Source organism: Lynx canadensis, chromosome D1 (genome assembly GCF_007474595.2).
Source record: "Lynx canadensis isolate LIC74 chromosome D1, mLynCan4.pri.v2, whole genome shotgun sequence".
NCBI classification, from domain to species: domain Eukaryota; kingdom Metazoa; phylum Chordata; class Mammalia; order Carnivora; family Felidae; genus Lynx; species Lynx canadensis.
This window is the reverse complement of record NC_044312.2, coordinates 87,518,457-87,539,026: the sequence shown is the minus strand read 5'-3', so window position 1 is coordinate 87,539,026 and position 20,570 is coordinate 87,518,457. Positions and strand designations below refer to the sequence as shown.

Sequence of the window (20,570 nt, the reverse complement as noted above, 5' to 3'; positions counted from 1 at the left end):
CTTTAAGAAAACCTCAAGCACGCATACTTTCCCTATTCTCTCACTGGAATTAAATGTGTTTTATGTTGATACAATCCCCTCTCTATCCTATGATCTAACACTCTGAGAAGGTGGTCTAACATATAACAGGGTTCCAGAGAAGTCAAATTGTATTTTTTCTAAGTACTTTCTTTGTACTTTCTGACTTTCCAAATGTTACCAAATCTGGTCACAGCACACTACTAGGTCAGATTACCCCACATATGTCACAAATATTTCAGTTTAGTAGTTGAGGACCTATTGATCTCACCTCTTTATAGTAATGGGTGGCCCATGTTTGGAGTTTGGTTTAATTCTGAATTAAATGGGAAGTGATTGAAAGGTTTTGAGCAGTAGAGTTAAGTGATCTAGCTACATTTTAGCAAGATCACTCTGACAACTGTGTAGAGAACAGACTGAAGGGGATGTGGTAGGTACTGGAAAACACTCTCAGTGGCTTACTGAAGAAAGCATAATTGATTGAGGGTCACAAATGTGGCATTTTAAGGGCATGCTTTGCCCTGGCTGCTCTCAGCCAATGATTGAGCGTAGCAGCGATACTAAAGCAGGACCCTTCCCTAGAATCACAGGACTCCTTTGACAGATGACTTTGACACGAAGATTTCCTTAACTGCACAGCAGCCTAAGAGTGTCCCACCCAAACTTCCTTCACTTCATCTGCACCTAAACTCACATCACAGTCTGACAGCTTTTCTAGCCTCTCCTAACTCCCTCTTCGTTTTCTCCCACAGGGGCTTCTCATGAAAAATTTCTAGTACATTTAATCATGTCTTGGCATCTGTTTCTTGGAGAACTAATAGAGGGGTCAAAGGCAGAAGTGGGAGACCAGTTAGAAGGCAATCACAATATTCCAAGTGAGACATGATGGTGGCCTGGAGCAGAGTGGGGGCAGTAGAGGTGGAGAGAAGTGATTAGATTTTGTTTGTTGTTGTTGTTTTGTTTTGTTTTTTGAAGATGGAATTTACTAGAATTGCTGCTAGGATAGGATGAGAAAAAAAGAGAGAGGTCAAGGGTAACTGCATTGTTTTTGGCCTAAGCAATTGAACACACGTCGTTGCAATTTTCTGACATGGTAAAGCCTACGAGAGACAGGGTTTGGGGAATAAGATCAGAAGACTAGTTTTGGGGGCACCCGGGTGGCTATGTCAGTTAAGCTTCTGACTTCAGCTCAGGTCATGATCTCATGGTTCATGAATTTGAGCCCCACATCTGACTCTGCACTAACAGCTCAGAGTCTGGTGCGTGCTTCAGATTCTGTCTCCCTCTCTCTGCTCCTCCCCTACTCACACTCTCTCTGTTTCTGTCTCTCTCAAAAATACATAAACATGGGGTGCCCGGGTGGCTCAGTCGGTTAAGCGTCCGACTTCGCTCAGGTCATGATCTCACAGTTTGTGGGTTCGAGCCCCGCATCAGACTCTGTGCTGACAGCTAAGAGCCTGGAGCCTGCTTCGGATTCTGTGTCTCCCTCTCTCTCTGCTCCTCCCCCACTCATGCTCTGTCTCTCTCTGTCTTAAAAAAATAAAACATTAAAAAATTAAAAATAAATAAGTAAACATTAAAAATTTTTTTTAATTACATAAAAAAGAAGGCTTGTTTTAGATATGTCAGGTATGAGATATTACTAGATTCCCAAGTGGAAATGTCAGGTAGGCTATGGGTTTAATAAGTCTGGAGGGCAGAATAGAGGTATTGCCTGAATTTGGTAGTTAGCATACAGTTGGTATTTGAGGCTATGGAATTGAATGTGATCACCAAAGAATACTGTGATAGAAAAGCTCCAGTAACTAGTCCCAGAGCATTCTAAATTTGGGAGATAAGGAGTATTCAGCAAAAGAGACAAAGGAAGATGATACAAGTTTAGAATTGTCACAACTGCCTGGTGAAATTAACTGGCAATCACCGATCTGGTTTCCACCCATATAGTTTTTCCTTTTCAGAAAGTCATATAAATGGAATCAACTAATATGTGGTCTGAGTCTGGCTTCTTTCACTAAGCATAATGTGTTTGAGATTCATCCGCACTATTCTGTATATCAGTAGTATCAATAGTTGTTCCTTTTATTTGCTGGATTAGCATTTCTTTAGTATATATGTGCTACAGTTCATTTATTCAACACCAACTGATGGACATTTTGTTTGTTTCTAGTATTTTTATATGATGAATAAAGTTGCTATAAACATTTGCATGTGGTTTTCATGTGAGGACAATTTTTATTTGTCTTGGGGAAAACTTACCAGTGGGATTAATTGCTGGGTCATATGGTATTTATTTATTTATTTATTTAATAAACTCGCCAAAGTGTTTCAGGAAGTGTCCGTACCATTTTACATTCCCACCAGCAATGTGAAGAGTTCCAGCTGCTTTTGGGCACCTGGATGGCTCAATGTGCTGAGCGACCAACTCTTAATTTCAGCACAGGTCGTGACCCCAGGAGTATGGCGCCTGCTAAAGATTCTCTCTCTCTCCTTGCCCCTCCCTACTCTCTGTCTCTCTAAAATACAAAGAAAGAAAGAAAGAAAGAAAGAAAGAAAGAAAGAAAGAAAGAAAGAAAGAAAGAAAGAAAGAAAGGGGGAGGGACAGAGGAAGGGAGGAAGGGGGAAGGGAGATGGCGGGAAGGGAGGAAGGGGGGAAGGAAAAGAAAAGAAAGGAAAAAAAAGGAATTCTAGCTGCTTTACATCCTCATCAGCACTTGGTATTATCAGGTGTTGTTTTGCTATTCAGTAGGTTTGCAGCCATAACCTATCATGGTTTTAATTTGCCTTTCCTTAATGACTAATGAAATTGAGCGTCTTTTCGTGTGCTTATTTGCCATCTGTTTATGTTCTTTGGTCAAGTGGCTATTCAAATCTTTTGCTCATTTTCTAAATTGTGTTATTTCCTTATTATTAAGTTTCAGGAGTTCTTTATATGTTGTGTATACAACTGTTTTGTCAGATATATGATTTGTAAATATTTTCTCCCAGTTTGTGCTTGTCTTTTTATCCCCTTAATGGTGTCTTCCAAAAAGAAAATCTTTTTGATTTTGACAACGTCCAATTGATCAATATTTTCTTCTGTGGATTAAATGCACTTTGGGCATCATATCTAAATTCTTTGTCTAATCAAAGGTAAAAAAAAAACAAATTCTCCTTTGTGTTTTCCAAAACTTTTATAGTTTTACTTAGAAGTCTGTGATCCATCCTGAGTTAATTTTTTATAAGGTATAGGTTGAGATTTAGTTTTAGATCATAGATACTCAATTGTTCGAATACCATATGCTAAAAAGTCTATCCTTTCCCCATTGAATGACCTTTGGTCACAAATTGTATGAATTCATTTCTGGATTCCGTTTTGTTCCATTGGCATGTGTCTGTGATTTTGTCAATATCAGACTGTCTTAATAGTCTTGAAATCAGGTAGTGTAAGACCTTCAACTTTGTTCTTCTTTTTCTACATAAACTTTAGAGTTGGCTCATCATTATCCTAAAAAATTTTGCTTATATTTTGACTATAACTGTCTTGATACTACAGATCAATTTGGGGATAACTGACAACTTCATATTTAATAAGTCTAATATTGCCAGCAAGGTCCCTGCCCTCATTTTCATAGTTGCATTTTAACACTTAGATACTTTTATTTAAAAAAAATTTTTTTAATGTTTTTATTTTGAGAGAGAGACAGAGTGCAAGCAGGGGAGGGGCAGAGAGAGGGGAGACACAGAATCTGAAGCAGATTCTGGACTCTGAGCTGTCAGCACAGAGCCCGACATGGGACTCTAACTCATGAACCATGAGAACATGACCTGAGCTGAAATTGGACACTTGACTGACTGAGCTACCCAGGCACCCCTGTTGTTTTTTTTTTTTTTACCATCTTCAAAAATTTATTATTTTTTTAAGTAATCTTTACACCCAACATGGGACTTGAGCTCATGACCCCAAACTCACAACCCTGAGAGCAAGAGTCACATGCTCTACAGACCAACCAGTTCAGCGTCCTCAAACAAATGAATTTGTTGTAAGGCTAGAATACGAAGACTCTTAATCTTTTAAAATTTTTTGTTTCCTTCATTTTATTAAGACTCTTGGCAACAAAAGCAAAAATAAATGGGACTACATTAAACTAAAACCTTCTGCACAGCAAAGGAAACCATCAGCAAAATGAAAAGGGAACCTACAGAATGGGAGAAGATATTTCCAAATGAGATATCTGATAAGGGGTTAATATCTAAAACATATAAAGAACTTACACAACTCAATAGCAAGAAAACAAACAACCTGATCTTAAAACGGCCAGAGGATCTGAACATTTTTTCGGAAAAAGGCATACAGATGGCCAACAGGTATGTGAAAAGGTGTCCAATGTCACTAATCACCAGGAAAATGAAAATCAAAGCTACAATGAGATATCACTTCATTCCTGTTAGAGTGGCTATTATCAAAAAGACAAGAAATAATAAGTATTGGTTGGGTGCCTGGGTGACTAATCGGTTAAGCATCCGACTTTTGCTCAGGTCATGATGTCACAGTTGGTAAGTTTGAGCCCCGAGTTGGGCTCTGTGCTGACAGCTCAGAACCTGGTGCCTGCTTCAGATTTTTTTTTAATGTTTATTTTATTTATTTATTTTATTTTTTTTTTTTTATTTTGGGACAGAGAGAGACAGAGCATGAACGGGGGAGGGAGAGAGAGGGAGACACAGAATCGGAAACAGGCTCCAGGCTCCGAGCCATCAGCCCAGAGCCTGATGCGGGGCTCGAACTCACGGACCGCGAGATCGTGACCTGGCTGAAGTCGGACGCTCAACCAACTGCGCCACCCAGGCGCCCCAATGTTTATTTATTTTTGAGACAGAGACAGAGCATGAACAGGGGAGGCAGGGAGAGAGGGAACACAGAATCTGAAGCAGGCTCCAGGCTCTGAGCTGTCAGCACAGAGCCCAACGTGGGGCTTGAACTCACGGACCATGAGATCATGACCTGAGCCAAAGTCAGATGCTTAACGGACTGAGCCACCCAGGCACCCCTGCTTCAGATTCTGTGTCTCCCTCTCTCTCTTTCCCTCCCCTGGTCACACTCTGTCTCTCTTTCAAAAATAAATAAAAATTTTTAAAAGTAAGAATTGGCAAGGATGTGGAAAAAAAGAAAGTTTTATACACTGTTGATGGGAATGTAAATTGGTACGGCCACTATGAAAAACAGTATGGAGGTTCCAAAAAAAATAAAAATGGAACAACCATATGATCCAGCAATCACTTCTGGGTATTTATTTGAAGCAAACAAAATACTAGTTTGAAAATATCTACACCCCCATGTACATTGCAGTAATATTTACAATATCCAGGACATGAAACAACCTAAAACAACCTAAGTGTCCAATGACTGATGAATGCATAAAGAAAACATGAGATTATATATATTCAGCCATAAAAAAGAAGGAAATCCTGATATTTGTGACAACATGGATGGACCTTGAGGGCATATACTAAGTGAAATAAGTCAGAAAGAGAGAGACAAATACCATGTCTTGATGGTCAAGAGGTACGAGCTTCCAATTATAAAATCTAAAAAATAATAAATAAGGCTCTATCTGTATACTAAAATGCAATGAAACACATTTGGGAAATCTCAGCACTATTAAGATGGATCAATTAATTGTTCATCTAAAATCATTTAGGGGGATGCCTGGGTGGCTCAGCCAGTTGGGCGTCTGACTTTGGCTCAGGTCATGATCTCACAGTTTGTGGGTTTGAGCTCCACATCAGGCTCTGTGCTGTTGGTTCGGAGCCTGGAGTCTGCTTTGGATTTTGTGTCTCCCTCTCTCTCCGCCCTGCCTCGCTCATGCTCTGTCTCTCTCTGTCTCTCAAAAAATGAATAAACGTTATAAAAAAAATTTTTTTTAATCATTTAGGAATTGTTTATGTATATATAGGCAGTGCCTTTCTATATGACTACTAACTAGTGTCTAGATGAAAATGATAACTATTAACCCATTGTCAACTGGCAAGCATTTTAAATTAGTTCTCCAATTATAGTGGTGGATTTGCACAGATTATTTTATTCTCTTAACAGGTTCCCCTTTGGACAAGAAGAGACATTGTCAAGCAGTTGGCCAGGGCTGGGGGTACACACTAAGATTAAGGGTGCTAGGAAAGATAAATGAGCCACATTGGGATTAAAACTATGATCTCATTGATGAAGAGTTCCAACTAACCAGCACAGAGATAATAAATATATACTTCTTGGAACTTTGCTCTTTTCCACAAGTATTTTCTCTGTAGTCACTGAAGTATGAAGACATTTTATTCTCTCTAAACTTCCAGCAGAACTCTTTGTCCCAGGGATAGCACATTCCATCCTTCTGTGTACTATTACCAGTAAACAATGAAATGACCATCATAGAGTCTAAGTATGTGTTGCCTCATAAAAGGAATTTAGAAGAGTTTTTGGATGAAAAGCACCAGAGTATAGTGGCAGTATTGTACTATTGTGCAGAATATTATTACACCAAAGATTATGAGGCATACATATTTTACTGAGAGTCTTTTGTGGGCCAAATTCATGTCCTGAAAACAGACATGGAATTTTAGATTAACATAAATTTATGGAGATTGTGGATTTTTCTCCTAGAAAATGAATACATCTTTTATACAATTTTCAGGATGAAGAACAATAATGAAAGTGTGGAAGCAAAGTTATAAAATACTCTTTACTTTTATGCAACATCAAGTTGTTTTTAGAGATGGTAAAATCTGCTTTTAAAACGTATTTCTGGGGCGCCTGGGTGGCGCAGTCGGTTAAGCGTCCGACTTCAGCCAGGTCACGATCTCGCGGTCCGTGAGTTCGAGCCCCGCGTCAGGCTCTGGGCTGATGGCTCAGAGCCTGGAGCCTGTTTCCGATTCTGTGTCTCCCTCTCTCTCTGCCCCTCCCCTGTTCATGCTCTGTCTCTCTCTGTCCCAAAACTAAATAAAAAAACGTTGAAAAAAAAATTTAAAACGTTTTCTACTTCAAATGAACAAGCTCACATAAAAGGCAAGGGAACAGAATAAGAAGGGGAAACAGGACACAAACTGGTAATTTATCAAAATGTGGTTGTATCACATTCTAGGTTGCAAAGAACAGAATTTCATTCAGTCTTAAGGGAAAAGGGGGTTAACTGAAAGGGCATGTGTGGTTTAAAATTATTAAGCCATTTCATAACTGAGACAATTCAAGGACTGGTTACACCAGAGTCCACATGGCTTTTCTTTCTCTCTCTCCTAGTGTCTCTCTGCTTTCTCCAACATTTCAAGTAGGATACATGTGATTGGATTACTTAATTAATCAGTGTAGAGTCTATCTACAGGGTAGATTCTTATTAGGTGTCTATCCCTGACAAAAGTGTTTAGCTTCTCTTAAAAGGCAATTGGAGACAGGATAAAGTCTATGTCATACTAGTTAATATTGGCCCCACACTTTTTTTAAGTTTATTTTATTTTGAGAGAGAGAGTGCATGCATGAGCGTGTTTGTTTGCTTATATGGTAGTGAAGGAGGGGCAAGGGAGAGAGGGAGAGAGAATCCCAAGCAGACTCCACACCTAGTGCAGAGTCTGACCTGGAGCTCAATCTCACAGCCATGAGATCATGACCTGAGCTGAAATCAAGAGCCAGACACTTATATGACTGAGTCACCTAGGTGCCCTGGCCCCACATTTTTAAAAACAGAAAAATAGCTCTTCACAGAAATCTAAATTGTATATATGAAATGTTTTCTAAAATGGGAAAAACGTATGCATATGAGTACAAAAAGGAACTGTATGAAATAAAAACTGTTTTTCAAAGAGATGAGATTATAATTGGCTTTCCTCCCCCCCACCTCAGTTTTTGCCCATATTGTTGTTCTAGTTCTTGACTAATTTAAGAAAGTTTTTTAAATATTTAGAACAATTGGGGCAACTGGGTGGCTCAGTCACTTAAGCATCTGACTTGGGCTCAGGTCATGATCTCATGGTTCTTGAGCTCCGTGTCTGGCTCTGTGCTGACAGCTCGGATCCTAGAACCTGCTTCAGATTCTGTGTCTCCCCCTCTTTCTGACCCTCCCCTGAGCTCTCTCATTCTTAAAAATAAATAACATTAAAATTTAAAAAAAATAAATATTTAGAATAAATAAAATTTAACAATGCCCAGATGGTTTTTAACTGAGTACCTTTATTTTTTTTTTAATTTTCAAATAATTTTAAATGCCAGCAGTAGAGTCAGATTACATCTAGAAAATGGGTAAGAGATGTGTTTCATTAACATTTTAATTTAAGATGAGTCAATAGTCTTTCCAGACTTTCCATGTACATAGAGAATTCATTACTTGGAAGTATCATACATACTTTAAAAAATAAAATCCCAGATATATTTGTGTCCTTCTCACACAAGCCTTTAAACTATTTGCCCATCCCTCTGCACAGCTGTGATCATGCTCCTTTTTATAGAAAGCATACTGAAACACTAGAAAAATATAGCTGTGAGTGTGAGGAGGTAGAGTACGCTTAATGTATTTATAGCAAGTGGGTAAATTATACCAAGTATAACAAACACGCAGACTTTTAGGACCGATTTTAACTGTCAAGAGTTTAAAATTGGGAGTAATGGTAGAAATCTCTAAAGAATTTTTTAAAAATGTTTTTATTTATTTTTGAGAGGAGAGAGAGAGATAGTGCTCATGGGAGAGGGGCAGAGAGAAAGGGAAAGAGGGTCCAAAGCAGGATCTGTGCTGACAGCAGAGGTCCTGATGTAGATCTTGAACCCATGAACCATGAGATCATGACTCAAGCCAAAGTCAGATGCTTAACCGACCGAGCCACCCAGGCACCCCTCTAAAGATTTTTTAAAAACCCAATTAGTTGGGGGGCACCTGGGTGACTCAGTCAGTTAAGTGTCCGACTTTGGCTCAGGTCATGAACTTGCGGTTCCTGAGTTTGGGCCCTGGGTCAGGCTCTGTGCTGACAGCTCAGAGGCTGGAGCCTGCTTCAGATTCTGTGTCTCCCTCTCTCTCTATTGCTCCCCTGCTCTCTCTTTCTCTCTCTCAAAAATAAATAAAGATTAAAAAAAAAATTACTTGGTTAACAGAACTTTTGCTTTATTACCAGTGATGCTTAATTGATTTTTTCAGAGCCCAAAGGACCAGTATTAACTTCCATCCCCAGTAGATACATTTCTAAGTGTTTAGGATGGTGGATCAAGTGGAATATATATTTACAAAGTGCCTAATTACAATGATTGCTCAGCAATTTAACAATGCCATTTATGTTCCTAATGAAATTCTAAGGTAAGTTATAAGAAATTAATTCCATAATCATATGGGAAGTGTACTTGGCCTGTACTCTAGAATTCTGATTAATATTTCCAATTGATTTGCAGTAAATAACATTCTTACCAAGTTTGTTTAATCAAGTGGAAATTGTATTTGTCTGCCACCTGGGGGATTTATGGAAACACTGCAAGTGGCAAAATTCATAGTAATAAAATGTTACAATATATGTGTTAATAGTAATTATTTTATGAATAATGTTGGCTTATGTGTGTTATATATATACATAAAACATACATATATGTTATATACATATGTATATATGTATGCGTATGTGTATATATGTATGTATGTATATGCATATATATGTATAACATATATATACACATATAACACACATACATATGTGTGTGTATGTGTGTGTATGTGTGTGTTTAAATTTGGCCAATGACATAGTGGCAAAACTAAGAAATATGTATTCTGGATGTAAAGTGACAAAAATGTTTCCAAAAGAAAGGAGTGATTGTGTTGTCAAATATTGCTGGTAGATCAAGTAAGACTGACCACAGCATTAGGTAATTGGGAGGTCATAGGTAAACAGCAGAAGAACTGTTTCTGGATGTTTTATGGGTTTTTTGTTTTTAATTTTTTTGTAATGTTTTTATTTATTTTTGAGAGACAGAGATAGGCAGAGCACGAATCGGAGAGGGGCAGAGAGAGAGGGAGACACAGAATCTGAAGCAAGCTCTAGGTTCTAAGCTGTCAGCACAGAGCCCAACGTGGGGCTTGAACTCATGAACCATGAGATCATGATCTGATCCAAAGTCAGACACTTGACTGACTGAGCCACCCAGGTGCCCCTGGATATTTTATGGTTCTATTGCTATCATGAGTATATTTTATCATTTATGACATTTTTCTAATCCATTACTGATGGAGTATAGGGAACTCTTAATTTTATAAGTTGATCCTTTATTTGAACACCTTACTGGATTTTATTGTTATTTCTAATAGTTTATCAATTGATTACTTCTGTCTTCTAGGTAGAAAGTCATATGTTTGAAAATATTGAAGATTTGTCTCACTTTTCTAACATTAATATTTCATTTGGCATTAACTGGGACCTCCAGTGCAGTGTTAAGCAGTAGAAATGAAAGTGACCACCAAAGAAGACATCCAGATGGCCAACAACACATGAAAAAAATGCTCAACATCACTCATCATCAGGGCAATGCAAATCAAAACCACAATGAGATACCACCTCACACCTGTTCAGAATGGCTAACATTAACAACTCAGGCAACAACAGATGTTGGCAAGGTTGCAGAGAGAGAGGATCTCTTTTGCACTGCTGGTGGGAATGCAAACTGGTGCAGCCACTCTGGAAAACAGTATGGAGGTTCCTCAAAAAATTAAAATAGAACTACTCTATGACCCAGCAATTGCACTACTAGGTATTTACCCAAGGGACACAGGTATGCTGTTTCAAAGGGGCACATGCACCCTAATGTTTATAGCAGCACTATCAACAATAGCCAAAGTATGAAAGAGCCAAGTGTCCATCCACGGATGAATGGATAAAGAAGATGTGGTAGATATATATACAATGGAGTATTACTTGGCAAATCAAAAAGAATGAAATCTTGCCGTTTCCAACTATGTGGATGGAACTAGAGGGTATTATGCTAAGTGAAATTAGTCAGAGAAAGACAGATATCGTATGACTTCACTCATTTGAGGACTTAAAACACAGAACAGATGAACACAAGGGAAGGGAAGCAAAAATAATATAAAACCAGGGAGGGGGACAGAACATAAGAGTCTCTTAAATATGGAGAACAAACAGAGGGTTACTGGAAGGGTTGTGGAAGGGGGGAGGGCTAACGGGTAAGGGGCATTAAGGACTCTACCCCTGAAATCATTGTTGCACTATATGCTAACTAACTTGGATGTAAATTAAAAAAATAAAGTAAAAATTTTAAAAAGAGCATAAAAAAAAGAAAGTGACCATTACTATAATTAAAATGGCCTAGGGGCGCCTGGGTGGCGCAGTCGGTTAAGCGTCCGACTTCAGCCAGGTCACGATCTCGCGTCCGTGAGTTCGAGCCCCGCGTCGGGCTCTGGCTGATGGCTCGGAGCCTGGAGCCTTTTCCGATTCTGTGTCTCCCTCTCCTCTCTGCCCCTCCCCCGTTCATGCTCTGTCTCTCTCTGTCCCAAAAATAAATAAAAAACCGTTGAAAAAAAAATTTTTTTTAAAATGGCCTACTGTAGGGGCGCCTGGGTGGCGCAGTCGGTTAGGCGTCCGACTTCAGCCAGGTCACGATCTCGCGTCCGGGAGTTCGAGCCCCGCATCAGGCTCTGGGCTGATGGCTCAGAGCCTGGAGCCTGTTTCCCGATTCTGTGTCTCCCTCTCTCTCTGCCCCTCCCCCGTTCATGCTCTGTCTCTCTCTGTCCCAAAAATAAATAAACTTGAAAAAAAAAATTATAAAAAAAAAAAAAATAAATAATAAATAAAATGGCCCTACTGTAGATTTCTGGGAAACAGTCTTATCAAACAGGGAAGTTTCCTTCTGTTCCTACTTTGTTAGAGATTTCCTTTTCTTTCATCCTTTCTTTCTTCTTTCTTTCTTTCTTTCTTTCTTTCTCTCTTGGCTTTTTAAACTGCTTTATTAACTTCACAATATATAATGAGCATTTTGCCATGCAATAGGATAAAACTCCCCCGCTGACAGAATCTTACAGATTGGGTCAAAATACAACATTCATTTAGAAGTTGGTAATAGGAGACCCACAATGTTTACAACAAAGGTATACGGAGAATATGTAAGTTTAGGAAGCAGGTGTGTGTTATCATTAACTTCAGGGAAAACATCAGGATTGGAGGCATAGGCAAAACTCATCATGATGGTCACGGTGAGGAGGATCAGGGCCTAACTACCTGCAGACTATGACTGAATTGCTTTTCCCTCAGCTTTTCCATCAGCTCTCTCACCTTCCCAATCCTTCCCATCTTGTCTTCTTTCATCCTTGCCTGTGGCTCTGCAAGCCTCTGAATCATGTCCCACCTATACTGAAGGATGGGCTGACTAAACACAGAGGGGCCTATGATTTACTCTGGACACACAATATTCACCAGCTTCCAAAGGGAGGCTTAAGGGCTCTCCTTTATTAGCAACTTGCTCCTTTCATTTTTTTTTTTTTTTTTAAATCATTTTCCTGGCTGGCATTTTCCATGTTGAAATTTTTGACTGTGCCTCTTTGGACGCCATTGCTCCCAGGCCTAGCCTTGCAGTCTCTTGCTCCCGAATCTTGCCCAAAGTGCGCCCCTACAACAGTTAGACCAGGGCACCTGCTCCCCCTTCGCCTCCTACTCTTTGGGGCTGCCCCTGACCTGCCCTGCTCGGAGACTTCTGTCTCCTTAAATCATAACTTTGGGTGGAATTTTATCAAATAATTTTTTTAAATGTTTATTTTTGAGAGTGAGAGACAGAGCGTGAGTGGGAGAGTGGCAGAGAGAGATGGAGACACAAAATCCAAAGCAGGCTCCAGGCTCTGAGCTGTACCCGCAGATCAGGAGGCAGGACTTGAACTTACTAGCTGTGAGATCATGACCTGAGCCAAAGTCAGCCACTTAACCGACTGAGCCACCCAGATGCTCCAAGAATTACTTTCTAGTTGCAAGAATATAACAGAATCGGTCTGTCTCCACCCTAATCCAGTATTAAGTTTTATGTTACTTAATGGGCAATAACCACACCTTTACAGGAAACTTACGGGATGACATCATGAGGAAACAATGAGACAAATCCATAAGGTGGAACATGCATTCTAAAAGACAACTAACTGGCTTGGTCAGTCTCTTCAACACATCAGTGTTGTGAAAAAAGCAACTGTCTTAGATTAAAAGAGATATAAGAAACAGAAAAACCAAACATAATGTGTGGTCCTGGATTGGCTCTTGATTTAAGTAAACCAGATGTGAAGAAAATTTGGGGACAATTGGAAAATTTGAATATGTAGTATATATTAGATAATATTAAAGAATGATTAATTAGGTATGATAGTATTACGTTGGCTAAGCAGAAAATATTCTTCATTCTTGAAAGATGCAAAGCACAGCATTCAGAAGCAAAATGTCATATTGTCACTAATTTATTTTAGACTACTCTTTCATTAAAATTTATTTTTGAAAATGGAATTTGTATTTGGGAGAAGATAAAATTGGATCCATTCTGTGTAATATACGCCAGATTAAACTCTAAATGGATCATAAATCCAAATGTAGGGTTACCAGTTAAAATGTACAGTTGCCTACATTAACCCCTTGGTACATAATTATAGAAAAAATTATTTGTATGAAATTCAATTAGCTGATTGTGCTGTATTTTTATTTGCCAATTCTAGCAACACTATCTAAATGGAAAAAATGAAACCGAGGAAGTACTAAAACCATGATTGAATTTATTATCTGGGAATGGAGAAAGCCCTTCTATCTTGGTCCCCAAATCCAGAGCAATAAGATTGATAGATTCTACTACATAACAATTCAAACAAAATTTTTTTGCATAACCAAAAATAACCCTACCCAACCTCCTGTCAAGAAAACCCCCACCAAGAAAACCCATAAAAGCACAATTAAAAGGAAAATGAGAAATAAGCCTTGATCGGTTCCTCTCATCCGTAGGAAGCATAGAAAAATTAGCTGAGACCTCGATGTATTCCTTATCTCCAATACATAGAAGGCATTTAAACTTAGCGTTGCTCCCTAAAATAGCCAGTTTGCCTGAACTGACTGGTAATCAGGCTTCAAAAGTGAAGAACCATGGGGGGTGGGGGGGAGGGGAAAGTGGGTGATGGGCATTGAGGAGGGCACCTGTTGGGATGAGCACTGGATGTTGTATGGAAACCAATTTGACAATAAATTTCATATAAAAATAAATAAATAAAATTTACTGTTAACTCCCAAAAATAAAATAAAATAAATTTTTCAGAAAAAAAAAGTGAAGAACCAGGTTTCAAAGCTTGACAATTAAATTCTGAAGGCGCGCAGACCTCCAGGCTAACCAGATTCCCGCCTCCCAGCCGGTTGTAGCCAGCTCAACAACAGTTTCCCTAAACCCAGAGTCGTGACGTCAGCGCAGGCTTGGGCCCACCTCTGGGTTCTCTTTGCTTCTGCGCGGCCAAGTAACTGGGGAGTTGAGCTTTTAACCCCGCCCACTGCCCCGGAAGTTAATGCAGAAGCCACACCTCTTCTCCTCGGCCAGCAGGGGCGCAGCCATTTAATTCATATCTGAGTGGGCGGTGGCGATTCGTGTTGGCGGTCTGGCTCCGCTGGGCTGGGGTAACTTACTGGCTTGGGTGGCTTTTAGTTAATTTTTCTTTTCTAGCTTCGCATCGCGGGCCAGTTCTCACTTCTAATCAGCTGAGGCCATGTCAGGAGACGGAGCCCGGAGCAGGTGAGGAAAGAGAGTGGTGGGGCCTCGTGGCGACCTCTTCTCTCCACGTCTCTGTTCGTCCGAGTACTCCAGCCATGTTCGCCTGAGGAAGGAATCGGGGTCTAATGAACCCAGAGGACCGGGTACAGAAGAATGGTGGGAATGGGGAGCAAGAGCTGACTGAGATTTGAAGTTATTTTTTGGCTTCTCTGTCTTAGGCGTTAATGTGAACAAATACTTGATGTAGACAATAGCCAGGAAGCTGCTTCGTCCTGTTTAGGTTCGTGGGACTACTCCTGTGGGATGCCTTCCTTTGATAACATTTTGTTTTGATGTTAGGGTGTTTGGGAATTGATTATTTTAACGTGTACTCGCTGTTCTCGAAAAACTTGTCAATGTTTCCTCCTCCCCCTCTCCGATATACGCAGAAATAGGTTACCAGTTTGAAAAATAATTTGAGATGAAACTCATCTGGAGAAATAGTGTCTTGCCAGAGCGAATGAAGAAGGAAGCAGTCTAGGAGTAAGAGCATGGTTATGCAGAGACTTGGGGAATTTTGTGGTTTTCTTTTTTTTTCTTTCTCTGTCCACATTTCATTTTCGGTTTTCAACCGACACATAATGCAGAATTTGATAAATCGGAAATGAGTCTGTTTTGGCCACTGTGAATAAACGCATCTGCTTTAGTACTGGACATAAGTGACATGTAAACATTTTAAAATTCAGACATTTAAATAAATAATTTGTTTCTTTTGCTCTTTATTCAGAATTTTGTAGGGTAGTATTTACCTTTTAGTTTGAAAGAGGAAACTGGTATTTTATGAAAGATGCCATTCAATTTGTTTTTCGACTTAAAGTGATGGTATGTTCAGGTAAATAGTTTTTAAAATGGAGGCTAGCTAGCCTACAGGGTCTCAATTTCCTGAAATTTCCCGTTGCCATGGTAACGAACTACACTTAGGTTTTTGTTTTTTTAAGTCCCCAGCTTAGAAGGTAGAGGCTGTTCTTGGAGGTTAACAGAGATGAGGCAAAATTGCAGTTCCTCTTGAATAGTCTGTATGATTGTAAATTTCATTAGGTCGGGAAAAGCTTCCTAAATTAAATTTTGTGTTTGCTTGTTGACTGATTTCAGTACTGAAATCTTCTGTGCTTGCATTTTACATGTTGTCAGAATGCCCAAGAATGAAAGTCTCAAATTCTATCAAATCTGTTTTATGTATACCTACCATTTTTCTGGGCTAATAGTTTGTCACCTGAAAGTCAAGGAGTGATCTCCTAAGGTTTCATTGAAAATTTCCAGAATTTGTTAATTCTTTCGTTTATCTAAAATTGTAGACACTGCAATGTCATGACTTCGAATATTTCAGATATGTGGTGTTTTAAATGGCAGAGATGGTTAAAACTTACAGAAAAAAAATTAACCCTAAAGTTCTAGTGTGAAGTTTAGTACATAGAGAAAAGTTGAAAGAAAAGTGCAATGAATGCCTGCAACATAGTTCCTCACCCACAGTCAACAATTGTTAACCATTTTGCCATACTTGCTGTATCTTTCCATACATATTTATTTGAAAGTAAGCCAACACATATTTCAGCCTCATATATTTCAGCATTCTTTTATGTAAGGACATTGATGCAGTTATTTAACGACCATACCATTTTCTCACCTAAGAAAATTAATAGTAATACTATCATTTCTAAAGCCCAGTCCGTGTTCAAATTTCCCCAGTTGTCCCAAGAATATGTTTCGTAGGGTTTCTTTTCCTTTTTTTAAGGCAGAATCTATCTGGATTTACAGGCATCATTTAGTTAACGTCTCTTGAATAGTCTCCCCCATTTTTCTCCCCAGGGTTATTGTTTGAGGAACCCAGGACAATTTTCTAGTAAAACTTCTAATTTTCTGAGTTGATTTGATTTTTGTGTGTGTTGTTGTTTAACTTTTCCCTTCATCTTGTGTTATTTCCTGAAAACTGTGTGTGGTTAGGTGTAAACTGAGAGCTTTGGTAATATTTGGGTTAAATATTTTTGGGTAGAGTAACTTAGAGTGTTATGTTAGAAAGCACTTCATGCTAGGTTGTTCCACTATTAGTGATGGATAGGTTTATTTGGATAGGGTGATGACTGTTGGCTTTCTTCATTGTGAAGGATTATTTTCCCCTTTGCAGTTAGTAATCTGTGGGTTGGTATTGTGTTCCTCAGTAACCTTTTAACTAGTTATTATTTGTCGTCAATTGATAATTCTTGAATAAATCAGTTATTATATTGGAGGTGGCAAATGGTGTTTTGAAAATTCTCTTATGTCTTTACTGACTGGCTCATACTTTTCTGTAAAGAAGAAATTTCTTTGTTTTTCTTTATAAAAGAGATCACTATGGATTCATGGGTTTCTCTGTATCTACTGTGTTAAGCAGTGAGGCAGCTGGGTGGCTCATTGGGTTAAGTATCTGACTCAGGTCATGACCTTGTGGTTCATGAGTTCGAGCCCTACAACAGGCTTGCTGCTGTTAGCGCAGAGCCTGCTTCAGATCCTCAGTCTCCCTCTCTCTGCCTTTCCCTCACATGCACCATTTCTGTCTCTGTCTGTCTCTCTCAAAATAAATATTAAAAGAAAAAAATAAGCGATAGCTATTTTTCTTTTTGATGCTCAACTTGTCCCAACCTTTATGGTGGCTCCTGTATCTTTCTTTCATCAACCTAAAACACATACTATCTTTTCTTTTAGTTTGTAATGATAACATTTCAAACGTGCAAAAAAATAGTGTAACGAATGATGTTTCTATTGTAGAGCTGTAACTGATGACTTAATCTTTTTTCCCCCATACTTTCACTTACTCTCCCCATCCTCATTGCTTTCAGGCAAATCCCAGAGATTGTACTATTCAACTTTAACTGAAGTGGTAATGATACCTTCAATAGTGACCTTGTTGACAATACAAATCAACTAGTTTGCTTTAGGTAGGGTGATGACTGCTGGGTTTCTTCCTTGTGAAGGATTATTTTCCCCTTTGCAATTAGTAATTTGTGGGTTGATGTTGTGTTCTTCAGTAACCTTTTAACTGGTCAGTGAATATTTATAGGAAAAGAGAGTACCTAGAATGATAGACAAGAAAAAGAAACCAAACAAAGCTGAAGACTAGTAAGAAAAAAATCAAAGCCACTCTGAATTGTTCATTTGCTTTAGAAAGATGCCAAGAGATGTGATGGACAAAGAATCTGGCAAGATAGGAGGTGTAGATTTCTTTTACCCTTTTAGCATTGAAGCGCAAAAAAAAGTTTTTTTGAATAAACCTGATACCTTAGTTATTCAAAACTATGCATGGTCATTTCTTTCTTGGTACTGAATCTCTAGATTTCCCTTTGATGGAGGAAAATGACTGTAGACAAGCAAAATCGCTGCTAAGGTTTATTGGTTTTTGTTTCTGTTTTTTTTTTTTTTTTTTTTAACTCTTGTGAGAAAGTTCCATTTTGCATATAGAGAGCTATTTAAATTACCTTAGCAGTTTTCATGGGTATTCTTGATTACCGTTTTTCGCCAGTTCCGTGGTGACAAAACTTTGTTTGTAAGTCCCCTCCCCCCCCTTCCCTAATGAAAACACATCTAGTTCCTGTGTGGAATTATGGCTCTTTTTTTGTCTTGCATATGTTTTTTTTCACTGCTTGGTTCAGTTTTTTATCTCATTCTTTCTTAGCTTCATTTTACTTTGTGCACTACCCTTACAGCATTTAGCTATTGTTTAGAGTTCCTCCACTGGGTTTAGGCCTGAGTTGAAGGGGTGGCCTTATTTATTCATCCTTGCATCTAGGAATCTAGGAAATTCTCTTTGATATTTAAAGGTGTTTGATAAATGAATGGATGAATTTTGCAGTTAGGCTCTGTGCAATACAGTACAAATTCTCAAAGAGTTTAATCTTGGGAGGACAGATGGACAAATAATACAGAGTAAAATATTTTGGGTGTAAAAGTGGTGGTTCCTAAAGTTTTATTAGATAAGAGGATGGAGAGAGATGTTCTCAGCCAGGCCAATTCATATGAACCTTTAAATCCTTAAAATTCTGTTTCTACACTCGTCTTTTAGAAATAAGACACGAGGCACCTGTGTGGCTCAGTGGGTTAAGTGTCTGACTTTGGCTCAGGTCATGATCTCTCACAGTGAGTTTGAGCCCCACGTTGGGGTCTTTGCTGACTGCTCAGAGCCAGGAGCCTGCTTCAGATTCTGTGTCTCCCACTTGCGCTCTGTCTCAAAAATAAATGTTAAAAAAAAAATAGAAATAAGACTTCACTTTTAAAACAACCTACCTAGAATTAGGAAGGCCTATAATATAAACAAAATGATCCTCACTTTGGAAAAATTGCATGACTTGAAGAAGCATAATTACCAGTAGTAATTAAAAAGATTAATCCTTGTTTTGCTTTATTAATGAAGGAAGAAAGATGAAATATATACAAGTGTTGAAGCCTGAAACCTTGTTTAGGGCTTTGCTGAATACCATTAATACTTACCAGTGGTTAAAAGGTAATGATAGCACCAGGACAATTTCAAAGCCAAAGTGGATGTGGGCGGCAGTTAGGAATAGGGAGGGGGAAAGGCCAGGTATGTGTATTAGATGATGTGTTCTTGGGCCCAGTTATTCTTTTCTGTTTTTAACAATCTTTCTGTAATAGTCTTTCTTACTTTCCTCCCTCGTGTTGTGTTACTTAGTATAACAGTTTGGGCAGCTAAAATTGAGTTCGTCTTTATTGTTAATATTTTGACTATGTAGAATACCATAGTTGGCAGTCATTGTTCCTAAGTGAGATTGATCTGTATTTACGGAAGTATTGGTTTTCTTTAGAAGTACAACAGAAAGGTGCTGTGTTAAGAAAGATTGCATTCCTTCAACATTAAGAATATAGGCGTTTCAGGGAGTATAGTTTACATCCCAGATAGACTTCCCAGAGTTGCAAAATCTGTGTTCAGATGTTTGTACCTATTAAGTGGACCATTGCCAAACACAATTCTTAGTTTTGAGCTTTTCTACCATTGTCTCTAAATCTTTATTTCTCTTTAGCCAAGACCTTGCTGTGAATTTGAGTCTTTTTGTTTTGCTGGACAGTTGGTAATGGTGTGAGAATTGATGTAAAAAGAGATTTGGGGCGCCTGGGTGGCTCAGTCACTTGAGCATCCAACTCTTGATTTCATCTCAGGTCATGATCCCAGGGTCTGTCGAATTGAGCCCTGCATTCATTGGGCTCCATTCTGTGCGTGGTGCCTGCTTGAGATGCTCTCTCTCTCCCTCTGTCAGTCTCTCCCACACTCTAGCGCATGCACTCTCTCTCTCTCTTTCTCTTTAAAATGTATTTTTAAAAAAAGGAAGGGGAATTTGAGTTAGTAAATTTTTAGATTAGTGGATAGCTTATAATCAGTAAATACTTAAAGCCAGAAGGACAAAACTATTTCTTAATTGATGTTTTTCTAACATTTTACTTAATCTAGAGAATTAATATCTTGGCTACATTTGGTCTAAAGCTACATTTTTTAAATTCTAAAAGACTCAATTTTTTATTTGTAGTTTGCATCTGTTTCCTAGGGAATGAATAAGCAAATTTAATAAGGAAATGTGATATGTGTCATTTGGGCCAATAATCTTTAGCCTACTTTTTCTTAAGTTTTGAATTGTTTACATGTTTCTTAGATTTTTAGTCTTTGGAAGGATTGAAGGGATTATATGCAGGATACCAAAAATCTGGTAGAGTTCCATTGCACTGGTAAAGGCACACAGGAGTAAGCTGGCAATCAGTCCTAACATCACCTGTCACATAAACTGCTTCATTGTCTAGGCGTATGAATCTTCTTGGTTACTAC

The 20,570-nt window shown here is 38.6% G+C and overlaps 1 protein-coding gene across 1 annotated transcript in view; it reads left to right on the top strand.

The window, feature by feature from the left end:
- The first annotated feature begins 14,557 nt into the window (after nt 1–14,557).
- Nucleotides 14,558–20,570, top strand: part of CSTF3 (cleavage stimulation factor subunit 3) — a 72,569-nt gene continuing 66,556 nt past the window's right edge. Inside the window, exon 1 of the mRNA XM_032594849.1 lies at nt 14,558–14,752. The gene's annotated coding sequence lies outside the window, so the exon portion shown is untranslated. The remainder of the gene's footprint in view (nt 14,753–20,570) is intronic.